Below are 12,907 nucleotides of genomic sequence, written 5' to 3'. Positions count from 1 at the left end.
ACCAATAGGATTAGGGGCCTCTCCATTTAGTTTGTATCTAAGAGATCATACTAACAAACAGCGTGAATGTGAGCCTTGGGAAGGCCCCTTTACCTCTCTGGGCATCAGTTTGTTCAGCTGTAAAGGGATGAACTTACCTTAATTTGACTTTCTGTGTGCAGGTTGGTGGAGCAAACGTTTCCGGAATTCCTGGAAACCAGCCTGTCTTTGCCATTACCAAATGGTAGCCCTGGATCTGTCACAGTCTCTCTGGGTCATGGTTTCTTCATGTGTAAAATGCAGGGGGGTGGCTCTTTAGGGTCCTTTCAGCTCTAACATTCTCTGCAGAAGCCAGTCACCAGGACTGGGCTAGAAGGAACTGTTGGAAAGTGAGGCCTAGGGCCTGCATACATGGGTCTGAACGAGGGGACTCTGTGGGTGAGCTGGGGGTGATAGAAGCCAGTGGAGGGGAAGGGTCAGGGGGAGGGGCTGGAAGTTAGGAGTTGGAATTAGGGAAGAGGGAATCAAGATGCCTGGCTAACCTGTCAGGACCTTGCCCATCTATCTGGGCTATCTCCAAAGAGGTTCCTAGAGTCCAAGCCTGAGGTCCTCCCTGGGGAGACCCTCTGAGGAGGCTGTAGTCAGCTACATCCCTCTGCGCAGGGAGATGAGCCTTCTTACCTGGCAGGCTCACCTGGCAAGCTCTCTGCTCAGTGGACCTTCCCCGCCTGAAGGAGGGAAGGAGAGAAATCCCCCAGCTGGGCCTTGCCATAGCTAGCATGGGGTTAAAACTAGGCTCTCTAGGCAAACAGTGTCTTTGCTATCTTGTGTTTGGAACCCAGCATGGGGGAAAGGTGGAGTCCACAGGCAGCCAGTTGTGTCCAGCACAGCCTGCTGTGTTATCTCGGTGCAGAGCAGCTCACAGGGAGGCCAGCCTGCAGATAATGGCCAAACTGTGTTCACCCTGGCCATCGGGCTCCTTCCCATCAGGGCTACTGCTTTTTCTTTAAACAATTGCTGTGGAGCCAGCTCCAGTCCAGCTGCTTTGGGAGACTTAGGAATGTATTCTTTCTTTCATGGACACGGGTGAGGAGTGGAGAGGTCTTGTGGTATCCTGGCAGATAATGCAACCTGTTTCAGTCCTTGCCACTCCCTTCTGGCAAGCCCTGTCTCCCCTCTGTGATTCAGTGTCTCCACCTTTAAAATAAGGAGGAGAGTCCCTTTGGCCACCCCTCTCCCCCTGGCTCATGAGGACATATGGGGATACATGAGGTCCTGTCTATCACAGAGCTGTGGGTCTTTAGGGAGGCCCTCAGAAAACACCAGCTGCTCTTGTTGGTTATGGGGATCTAAGGTTCAAGAAGAGCCTGGTGGTGTTATTTATTACTCACGAAGTCTTGGCCACCATGCTGATCCCAGGCAGGACGTGGTTAGCCAGTCCTAGACTGAGCAGGAAGCCAAATGAACTTCCTTTTTTTTTTTTCTTTTTTTAGAACAATCTCAGAAACCTGGTGCTCTCAGCCTTCAGAGTCAGCTGATGCCCCTTGCCCAGTAGCCGGGGTAGAGGTGGGGGTGTCAGTTTCTGCATCTGGGCCCCTGAGTATTCTTGGGAAATGACGCATGCTGTCGCCAGCTGTACAGGCCATTACCCGTTAAAAAAATGTGACTGCGGGGCCATTAGCCCCGAGAGTTCAGCACCCTCTGCAGTGGGAGGGTAAGAGCTACAGAGCTTACAAAAGGTGCCTCCTATCAGCTGGAGACTAGAGCCTTAAACTCAGAGTCTAAAGGCAGATTGCACTTCTGCTGCACACCAGCCACGTAATCCTTAGGAGGAATGAAAGCTCTCTATGCCTTTGTTTCCCCATTTGTAAAACCAGCACTGTAAAGAATAATACATGCCTTGTAGGGTTGTTGCAAGAACAAAACATAATCTAAAATGTTAATGGATGGTCCTAGTAGAACAGGTGTGTAGAAAATGCTCAGAAAGTGAAATAGAAGGGAGAGAAGCTAGAATGAGAGTTTAAGATATGTGGACAGAGAACATCGCAACAAGCTGTCCTAATCTTGGAATGCATGAACTGAAAATAGCGTGAGCTGCAGGTCCCCCAAGCACAGACTCAATGGCATGGCTGATGACATCAGTCCAAAGCTGTCCAGCCTGGGCAACAGCATTCTTATTTGGATTAAAGGAATAGAAGTTGCAGAGTAGAAGCAGGTTCCCAGAAGGATCCACCCTCCTTCCACCAAAGCCCACAAACAAGTGAGCTCCTACATGCCCAGAGCTCAGAGGCCTTTATAGACAGGTGTGAGGAGAGAGCGGGTTCTGTGGTCAGAACCCAAGGCTGGGCATGGAGAATTCTGTTTTCCTGAAGCTGGCTGTTTCATCACCTGGGACAAATTTCCTAACCAGTCATCCCCAGATAAAGGGGAAGGCCGCAGACAATGGGCTTTTGGCCTTCTGCTTCTGAGCCCTCTGATCTTGATGTGTCATTTGACCTCTCAGCTGTGGTTACGCCTCTGGGAGATGGGGATCATAACCAACTCTCCTGGAGGAGGGTTGTGAGAATGCAATGATGAGATGGCTGAGGTCCCCACGTGCTTCTGCATGGCCAGGTGAATGAAAGGGGGTGCTGTGATGAGCCATCTACACCTCTGTCAAGGGGCAGGGACTGGTCACCACTAGGATCTTCTCCATCCTGAACACTGCCTTGGGGAGCTTAGGTAAAGTGAATCACCCTAGGAGTAGGGAAGTGGAGAAGGCTGACTGAGAGGAAGGCTCCAGGTTAAACTTTTTGGTGCCACCTTAAGAGAAATCTGTTTGGAGGCTTAATTCATCTGTAAATTGGACAAGTCCTACCTGCTTTCCTGAAAGAAGGAGCAAATGAGAATTAATTAGTAAATGTGGCTGTCAAACTTGGTCGGTGTTATTATTAACTTAATGTGTTTGTTTAAAAGGGGGAGGCTGGCTTGCTCCAGTCTACAGGCAGGCGTGTGAGCTGCTAGCCTGCCGGCCAGGTCTGATGAGAAATCCTGTAGATTGTTTCCAAATGGGAGTTTACAACACAAATAATTAGTTGCAGTGGTGGAAGGCCTTGGAGGCGAGGGATGATGGATTCTGATGATGGATTTTGCAGTCCTTCACATAAAAGGCAGAGGTGTTCTCTAAGGGAGGAGTTGTACTAGGGGAAGGGTCCCCCAGGGGCTTAGGCACCACAGCCTGAAGCCAGCAGGCAGGGTGACCAAGGGGGTCACCCCTGCTGTCTCAGATAGTTGGGGAGGCGTGGGGAGTGCTGCACACAGGCCGCACGTGTATGCCTGTATTCCTGGAGCGTGCAGGTGTCTGGGGCTTTCTCACAGGCAGATCTACCGTGCTGCTCCAGAAGATACCAGATGCTCAGCTAACCCACTGCATGCACCAGCTACACTAACGTGGTGCCCACTCAGCTGGGGTGGGGGAGAGGTGGAGACCGGTGTTGAAAGGATGGTTTATACTGAACAACTTCATTTTTCTAATATGTGCTGGTGCGTAAGGGTTAGCAGATAGAGTCTCTGCTCTAAATGACACTTTAATAGACTCTGTGGCTTCAACTTTACCCACTTTGGTTTCATGAACTGTCCTAATCTTGGGATGCATGAACTGAAAATAGCGTGAGGTGAAGGTTCCCCAAGGATAGACTCAATGACATGGCTGATGACGCCTGTCCAGGGGTCACCCACTGACCTTTCTTGCTGTATATTGGTTTCTAATGCTTCTCAGTCCTTCCTTCCAAGGCTAAAATCATGGACTCTGGAACTAGGCTACTTGGATTTAAATATTGGCTCCACCACGTGTTAGCTGTGCAACTTTGGTTATTTTTTTTTTTGTTTTGAGACAGAGTCTCACTCTGTCACACAGGTTAGAGTGCAATGGTGCGATCTCGGCTCACAGCAACCTCTGCCTCCTGGGTTCAAGCAATTCTCATGCCTCAGCCTCCAGAGTAGCTGGGGACTACAGGCACATGCTACCACACCCAGCTAACTTTTGCATTTTTTGTAGAGATGAGGTTTTGCCATGTTGCCCAGGCTGGTCTGGAACTCCTGGCCTCAAGTGATCCAACTGCCTTGGCCTCCCAAAGTGCTGATATTACAGGCATAAGCCACAGCACTTGGCCTAGCTGTGCAACTTTGGGCAAGTTACTTAAACTCTCCGTGTCTCAGTTTCCTTATCTGTAGAATGGGAGTGATGATACTTCATAGGTTGGTTGTGGGGATGGAATAAGTTAATATTTGTAAAGCTTTTAGACCACTGCCTAGTGCATAATAAATGCCGTATAAATGCTGGTTAAACGAATGAATGAGTTCTGGTTGCCCTAAGCAGACTGGTTGCCCATGTCTCTATATGATTTCCTCTCCTCTAAGCCATTTTAACACACAGTAAGAACAGTGTGCTTGCTATGCACTTAATATTACATTTTGTAGCTGTCCCCATATCTAGAAGCTGCCCTCCTCTGAGCACATTAGGTTCTGTGAGCCCATTTTCCTCTCTGGGGCCCCCACATTCTGTATGCTGCTGTGACCTTTGTTATTTGAGGTCAACATGGCAAAACCCTGTCTCTAATAAAAACACAAAAATTAGCTGGGCGTGGTGGTGGGCGCCTGTAATCCCAGCTACTCGGGAGGCTTTGGCAGGAGAATCCCTTGAACCCGGGAGGCAGACGTTGCAGTGAGCCGAGATCACGCTACTGCATTCCAACCTGGGTAACAGAGTGAGACTCTGTCTCCAAAAAAAAAAAAAAAAAAAAAGAAAGACAGAAAAAATCCCTCTACGTCGGGCAGGGTGAGACCAGCCCCCACCTACACACGAATCCTTGCTGTGCAGCTGCCTCCAAATGTTGGTGATGACCTTGAACTAAGGAGAACACTGTCCTGGTGGCACGTAGGACAGGGGTACAATGGGGTACTACTGTGTTCTTTGGAGTTCCGTTTGATGTCTGGAGTCCTTGGAGTCCCTGTGGCTATCTGCTGCTCTGGTTTTGCATGGGGTTAGGCCAGAGTCTTCTTGTATCAATAAAGGACATTTTATTGACTGTCTGCTCGTTCCTTAACTACTTTATTGTGACCCAACTCATTATTTTCAGTAATAAAGGTAGAACATTGTTGAAAAGAACTGGAAAATAAGAGTTATACAGTTAAGTAATTGGCAACACACTTCTCCCTGGAACTTGAACAGACCTTGTGGTTAAATGTGTGTGCAGGTGTGTTGTGTGTTTATCAAGCATCTTTAACAGGTTCACACCATTGACATCATAATATCACTTCTGGGAAACTGTCCTAAAGAAATGCTATAAAATTTGCAAGATGCTTTATGCACATAGATGTTCTACACACAAGTATTTATAAAAGAAAACCCTGGAAACAACGAAAATGTCCAGCATTTCAGATAAGGTTATGTACAACCACAGTTGCACTAATTTTAGTGGTTTTCAACCTTTTGTAAGTTCATGAGTTGCTTGAGACACTTACTAAGATGAAGATTCCCAGCCTCTACTCCTAGAGATTTTGATTTAATGGATCTGGGGTGAGATCCAAAAATCTGCATTTTTAACATACCGCATATAATTTTGTTGCAGATGTTCTGCAGTTCACATTTGAGAAAACTGATCAACTTGATGGGATATTTTACAGTCATTTAAAATGATGTTTGCAGAGAGATTATAATAACATGGAGGAATTCTTTATAACTAAAAAGGTATGAAAATTGTGTATATAACTGTATCCAATTATGAAATACAACTATATAAAGTAAAACAAAAATATACAAAAATATAAACACAGGTGGTCTCAGCATGGTAGAGTTATGGCGATTTTCTTATTTTTTCTGCATTTTCTATATTTTCCAAAATTTCTAAAAGCAAGCATTATTTTTATCATAAAAACTCATATGCCTGTAGTCCTACCACTTCGGGAGGCTGAGGTGGGTGGATCACTTGACCCCAGGAATTTGAGACCAGCCCGGGCAACATGGTGAAACCCCGTCTCTACAAAAAATGCAAAAATTAGCTGGGCGTGGTGGCTCATGCCTGTAGTCCCAGCTACTAGGGAGACTGAGGCACAAGGCGGAAGTTGCAGTGAGCTGAGATTATGCCACTGTACTCCAGCCCAGGTGACAGAGTGACACCCTGTCTCTAAAACAAAAACAAACAAACAAAACACCCATAGGCTCATACTTTTAAGACAGACAGTATCCTCCTTGGAACAAATTCAAGGGCTTTCTCTTGTTCACCCTCTTTCCTGGGATTTATATGCTGGAAGGTTCCATTTTTTCTTTGAAGAGGCTGAAGGACCCTGAAGCAGAGTGAGGCTGGTCTCTTCACCTTCAGATGGGCTAAACCCATTTTGGAAGTGCCTTCACACTCAGCTTTACCTATAGACATTTGATAAGCTTCTGGAGTTACTGAAGGCACATTCAGCCCTGTTAGTGGTTGCTAAGATAAAAAGAATACTTAGCCTGGGATTGCACTTTATTTTGTAGAGCTGAACTGTCTTAATGTCATTCTCTTGAGGATTTTTTTTTTTTTTAATATTACAATTTGTACAGGACAGTGAGGCCCTGTGTCAAGAAGTTGAAAATAAGGAAAACAAAGTTGTCTGCGAGAGCTGTATGTATTAGTTTGCTAGGCCCATCATAACAAAGTTCCAAGCCTGGGTGGCTTAAAAAGCAGAAATTCATCGTCTTCCAGTTCTGGAGGATAGAAGCCTGAGATCAAGGTGTTGGCAGGGTTGGTTCCTTCTGAGGGCTGTGGAGTAGGATCTGCTCCAAGTCTCCCTCCTTAGCTTGCGGATGGCCATCTTCGCCCTGTATCTTCTCCTGGGCTTCCTTCTGTATGTGTTTGCATCCAAATTTCCTCTTCTATAAAGACAGCAGTCATACTGCAGCAGGGCCACTCCAATGACCTCATTTTAACTTAATTACCTCTTTAAAGACCCCATCTCCAAGGAAGGTCATATTCTGAGATACTAGGGCTTAGGACTTCAACATATGACTTTTTTGGGTGATTCCAGTCACCCTATAATGATGCATTGCTAAGCGACCGATAGCAGGACACAAAGCTGTGCAGACTCTTAAAGAGTTGGAATGGGTTCCCGACATGTCTGATTTAACTGTCAGATAGCTTGGAAAGTAAAAGTGAGAGGCAATGTGGGCTGTTTCCTTTGGGACCTGATCAGGGAGGGAGAGCTTGGGCCCAGAATTGCCATCTGGCTCATCCTGGGGAAAGGCAGGTACCCCTGTAGTAGAGACAAACTCATCAGCTTAACTTGCTTCTAACCAGATCCACTTGTGGCTCTCTGAATTTCAAGTCATGACTGGGACCAAGACCAGTAACCCGTGCAAGCCTCCCCTGAGAAATGGGAATAAGAATTCCCTGCGAGACTGTCCTGCCAGTCCTGAAGGCTGCTGTAAGGCAAGATTGTGAAGACGCTCAGTAAATTGCCAAGCTCTTTCTGTCCCCAGCAAGCTGACAGAGCTCTGAACATCCTTGCTCACCTGCAGCAGCCGATCATGATGCTGTCTTTGAAGCCTACAGGTTAAATTATACTTGGAGGAGTCTGGAACTTGAAACAGTATTCAAGGAGGAGAGGTGGCAATGACTATTAGGTTGGTGCAAAAGTAATTGCAGTTTTGACATTAAGTGATGGTAAAAACCACAATTACTTTTGCACCAACCTAATAGTTGTGGCATATGTGGTGGTGATAGAAAACCTTCAGAAGGTCCATTGCCAAAGGCCTCCATACATTCTTAAAAAAGTAAAATGCCCGGGCATGGTGGCTCATGCCTGTAATCCCAGCACTTTGGGAGGCTGAGGTGGGCTGATCACGTGAGGTCAGGAGTTGGAGACCAGCCTGGGCCACATGGTGAAACCCCATCTCTATTAAAAATACAAAAATTAGCTGGGCATGGTGGTGCACGCCTGTGGTTCCAGCTACTTGGGAGGTTGAGGCAGGAGAATCTCTTGAACCCAGGAGGCAGAGGTTGTGGTGAACCGAGATTGCGCCACTGTACTCCAGCCTGGGCTACAGAGTGAGACTCCAACCCAAACAAACAAACAAACCCCATGTTTATTTTGAAATTGACATATGCTTCATATATGAAAATTTATAAGTTTGATATAGAAGAATAAAAAGTAAAAGTTCCCCTTCTCTAGCCCTCTACCTCTTTTCCATCACCAAAAGCCCCTCCCCTCAGTGAATGACCTGTTCCGGATGTTCCTATGCGTAGACAAAACGTATATGTAAATACTTAAAAAACCAACATGCTCATGATTTAGTTCATACTGTTTGAAAATTTGTGTTTCTAACTTAATGAATGACTGTGGGCTGCTTTTCACGGCAGTTCATGCACAGGGATTTTCATGTTACTTTTTTAAACTGTTGCATAGTCTATACCACATTATAGATACACCATGTACCATTTAACTCATTGGTGGACATTTTGGTTGTTTCCAGTTTTAAAAAATGTGACAAACCTGATTATAAATGAATATCTTTGCTCATGTATCTTTGAACCCTTGTGTGAATGGCTCTCTGTAGGATACATTTCTAGGCATGAAATAACCTAAGGTGATATTTATGTATTTAAAATTTTGATAGATTTTATAAGTTGCTCTAAAAAAGAAAGCTATCAATCTACACTCTCTCCAAAAGTTTATGAGAATTCCTGTTTCCTCCCATCCCTGCCAAGAATGAGCACTATGCCATTGGGCCCTGAATTTGTTAAGATGTCGAGGCTGAATATTATTTTGAGAGTGTGTTCTTTCAATATGTTTCCAGAGATACTTAAAATCATGATCATAAGGCCTTTTGGAAAATAGCATTTGGATCCAAGATCACAGGAAATTGTCAACAGATTTTCCAAGGAACCCACTAAGCTCTGGGAGCGTATTCAAGGGGGCCTAGGATTTTCTACCTGAACCCAGACGTTGCACCAACTCATAGAGAAGCTACACATCTGTCTTTCTTTTCATGTGAGAGGGGGAAAAAATAAACAAAGACAGATTTGAACATGTAATCACACCTGGTGCCCTTGAAGCAGTTCTCTAGTTATCTATCTTTATCTATCTATCTATCTATCTATCTATCTATCTATCTATCTATCTAGTTATCTCCTGGGCCTCATCAGTTTTCCTGATTCTCTGAATGCCCTGTAAATAGTGCTTATATGGGGTACCTGTATGAAATGTTTAGAGACAATCAACTCCTTATCCAGTGGCGGGGGGCGGCGGGGCTGTGGAAGTAGCTGGCCTTGCCTAAGTTTGCTTACCCCTCAATCTCATGGAACACAGCAGATGCTGGCTGCTGCCTAGTCCAGTGGGCAGACCAAGGGCCTCATTAGGGCAGCAGCAAGGCAGAGGTTCCAGAGCTATGAGAAAACGCACCTTTGATAAAATGATCCAGGATTTTGTGTTCAGAAATATCCAGAAGGAGCCATTTTAACTGCAGCATACATGTAAGTTTTGCATTTTATGAGTTTGTTATGTTTTTCTCTTGAATCACATTGCAGACAATGCTATATCTTTAGAGCCGAGGACTTCTAAAGGTCTGCCAGTATCCCCTCCTGCCTCCTCCACCCGCAATCATGACAGGTTAAGTGTTCTCTGAGGTGCTGGAATTTTCCAGTCCTTCATGGAGGCCCTGTCTGCTGGGATTCTAGAGATGGGGCTTCGTTTCCGTGTTCAGAAGACCTGCATTACAGGGTGGGGATGGAGATTTCATCAGAAAGCATGTGAAGGCGCCAGCAGTGTTGGTGCTCAGCAAGGTTAATTTCCTACCCACTACAAGCTCATCCCATCTGAATCACAGGATTAGCAGAACAGGACTCTAAAGACTTTAAGAAGTGCTTTGTTGCTTTATATACAAAGTTCTAGAGAAAGAAGAGACAGGAATGAAACTGGAATTTCACCATCTTCTTCTTGGGCTGTAGCACATATCTGTGCCTGCAGTAAATGTAAATATGTATATCTATACATACATATATATAACTATAACTATTTTTTCCTTGAGTTGAGTTGAAGTGAACTGAATCATGTTTGTATTCACCCTATGGAAGGTCAAATGTGTAATTCATGATAGGACAAAAGGTAAAAGCTTCACTCCTTTCTAGAGCTTCTTAATATCTGCCGTTTTTGTTACCTGTGGAAGAATTCCAGTCCATGTTAGAGGTAGGGAAGTAAACATTTGCATTTCTACAATGTACTAAGCCCAGTGCCTCATTTTACCTTCCCAACAGCACTAGGAATATTGTTTTGCAACTCAAGAATCAGAGAGTTATAACCATTTCTTCCTGAGGTCACAGGTGACAAGGGGTGGGGTCACGATTCAAACCCAGGCCGGCCTGATGGCACACCTTGCTCTGGTCCCACTCACCGCCTCCACGGCATAAGCTTCCTGGAGTCGGTCATTTCAGAAAGGAACGCCAGCTCATTATTGAGTTCCGGATCTGAGTATAAACAGTAACCCCTGGTCCTGCCCCTTGAAGGCTAGCTTGGGGCTCTGTCCAGCCACCAAGTGTCAGGTGTCTCAGGAACGCCAATCATTCCTGTGGGATAAAGTCATGTCATCCAGGGCACAGAGCAGGCAGGCATGGAAGGACAGAGGGACAAAGCGGCCTCTGCCACGGTAATGGGTGACATGTTTCTCAGACTCCTCCATGGCTCAGGCTTTCCTGCGTGTCCTTCCCAAGACCCTTCTGTGGCTTCTTCCTTGGGAGAGGCCCATGCCCTTCGTTAAGTCCCCAGCTTACAGCAGTTGCTGCAGAGCCCATCCATTCAGGTATTTGGTCGTTCATTCATCCAGTGACTATTCATGGAGGTGCTACCCTGACCCCATCACCGTAGGTGCAGAGGACAGAGCAGGAATCACGGGAGACCTCGTCCCTGCTCTCCAGGAGCCTATGCATGGTGGAGAGAGAAAGTCAGCAGTCACAGAGGTAATAATGCATTGACCACAGTCTTCTCAGCATAACCATGGAGGAGGTGCTGCAGATATCTAGAAGAAACGTGCACACTGAGGTCTACAGGGGGAGCTGAAGTTGTCTAGGGAAAGAAGTGGGGAAGAGTATTTATTTAATAAACCCAGCAGCCACTGTTTTAATGCTTTACATATACTAACTCATTTAATCCTTCTAACAACTCTATGACCGGGTACTATTAGAAACCTCATTTTACATTTGAGGGGTGAAATGACCTGTCCACGATCACCCTGCTAGGCACAGTCTTAGCCAGGATCCAAACACATGAGCCTATGGACAGTATTTAAAGCAGGGAGGGGAAGGGATCACCCCTGCATGAATGCAGGCAGAGAAAAGAAGAGGCCCTAGGCTGCAGCCGGGGCGAGCTCCTGTGCTAAGGGGGAGATTGAAAACAGGCATTAGGAGATTGAAAACAGGCATTAGAGGGGTAGAGAGTCAACAGAAGAAAGTATTTCTAGAAGGAGGGAGCAAGCAGTTGGCCAAATGCTTTGGACTGATGGGGGAGGATGAGGACTGACTGAGGATTGACTGGTGGTATCATTGTGATGCTTGACAAGAGCCATTTTAGCGGGGGTCATGGGGTGCAAAGCCCAATTTTCAAGGGTTCAAGAAAAGATAGGCGGAGAGGAGGTAGTGACTGTGATAATAATTCTTTTGAGGAATTTGACTCTAAAAGAAAGAAGCTAAGTAGGGCAATAGCCGAAGGGTGATCTAGTTCCAAGGGATTTCTTTTTTAAGAGGGAGGTAGTAAAACATGTTTTGCACCAGGAGGAATGCCTCAGCAGAGGAGAAGCCAATCAGGCAGAGAGAGCACCCAGCACAGAGTGAGGGCCTTGGGCTACACCAGGGGCTGGAATCCAAGGTCGAATGAGGGTGGCCTTAGACAGGTGCGTGGCCGCAGGGGCATGGCAGATGGGCTGACAACAGATGGGCATGGTTGTATGCAGCCGCCTGGGCATGGGCATGGTTGTGTACTGGCTTTCAGTGGCAGGTCCCTGACCAACATCTCCTCCAGAGCCTGCTGGTTTGATTTCCCCTTGTCCTCTCTGACATCTTAGCAGAGCCACAAAGAGAGAGAGGCAACCTTCTTCTCTGGATGCTGCAAGAGCTAGAGGGCATCCCTAGGCATTCTGTCCCCCCACGTGTCACCACCCTTTGCCAATTGGTGCAGGCTGAGAGGAGGGGTGCTGACGGTGGGGTTCAGCCTCGGCTGTGTTCCTGGTGAAGCTGTGAACTGAGTGCGAGGAGAGAGCTGCATCCACTGAGAGTCGTTTTCTTAAAGGCTTGTTTGGCACTTGCTCTTCAGGAGCCCTGGGGATTTGAGGACACAGGTCAAGGGATTCCTGCTGTCATGTGACAGACATAGTATCCACCCACTCGACACACAAAATGGCTATGAACCCCATTCCAGCAAGTTTATGTAAACTTACCTCACAGAATTTCTTTCTTCTTCTTCTTTTTAAAATTATTTTTATTTTTATTTGTTATTTTTTTGAGATATAGTTTCGCACTCTTGCCTGGGCTGGAGTTCAGTGGTGCGATCTCAGCTCACTGCAACCTCTGCCTTCTGGGTTCAAGTGATTCTCCTGCCTCAGCCTCCCAAGTTGCTGGGATTATAGGCATCTGCCACCATGACTGGCTAATTTTTTGTATTTTTAGTAGAAATGGGGTTTTGCTATGTTAGTCAGGCTGGTCTTGAACACCTGACCTCGTGATCCACCCGCCTCGGCTCCCCAAAGTGCTGGGATTACAAGCGTGAGCCACCATACTGGCCCTTCTTTTTCTTTTTTAGATACACGTTCTTGCCCTGTGGCCCAGGCCGGAGTGCAGTGGCGTGATCATATCTCACTGCAGCCTTGAAGTACTGGGTTCAAACAATCCTCCTGCCTCAGCCTCCGGTGTAGCTGGGAGCACCACCACAC

This window comes from Chlorocebus sabaeus, chromosome 24, assembly GCF_047675955.1.
Source record: "Chlorocebus sabaeus isolate Y175 chromosome 24, mChlSab1.0.hap1, whole genome shotgun sequence".
Classification (NCBI taxonomy): Eukaryota; Metazoa; Chordata; class Mammalia; order Primates; family Cercopithecidae; genus Chlorocebus; species Chlorocebus sabaeus.
This window is presented reverse-complemented; position numbering follows the sequence as displayed.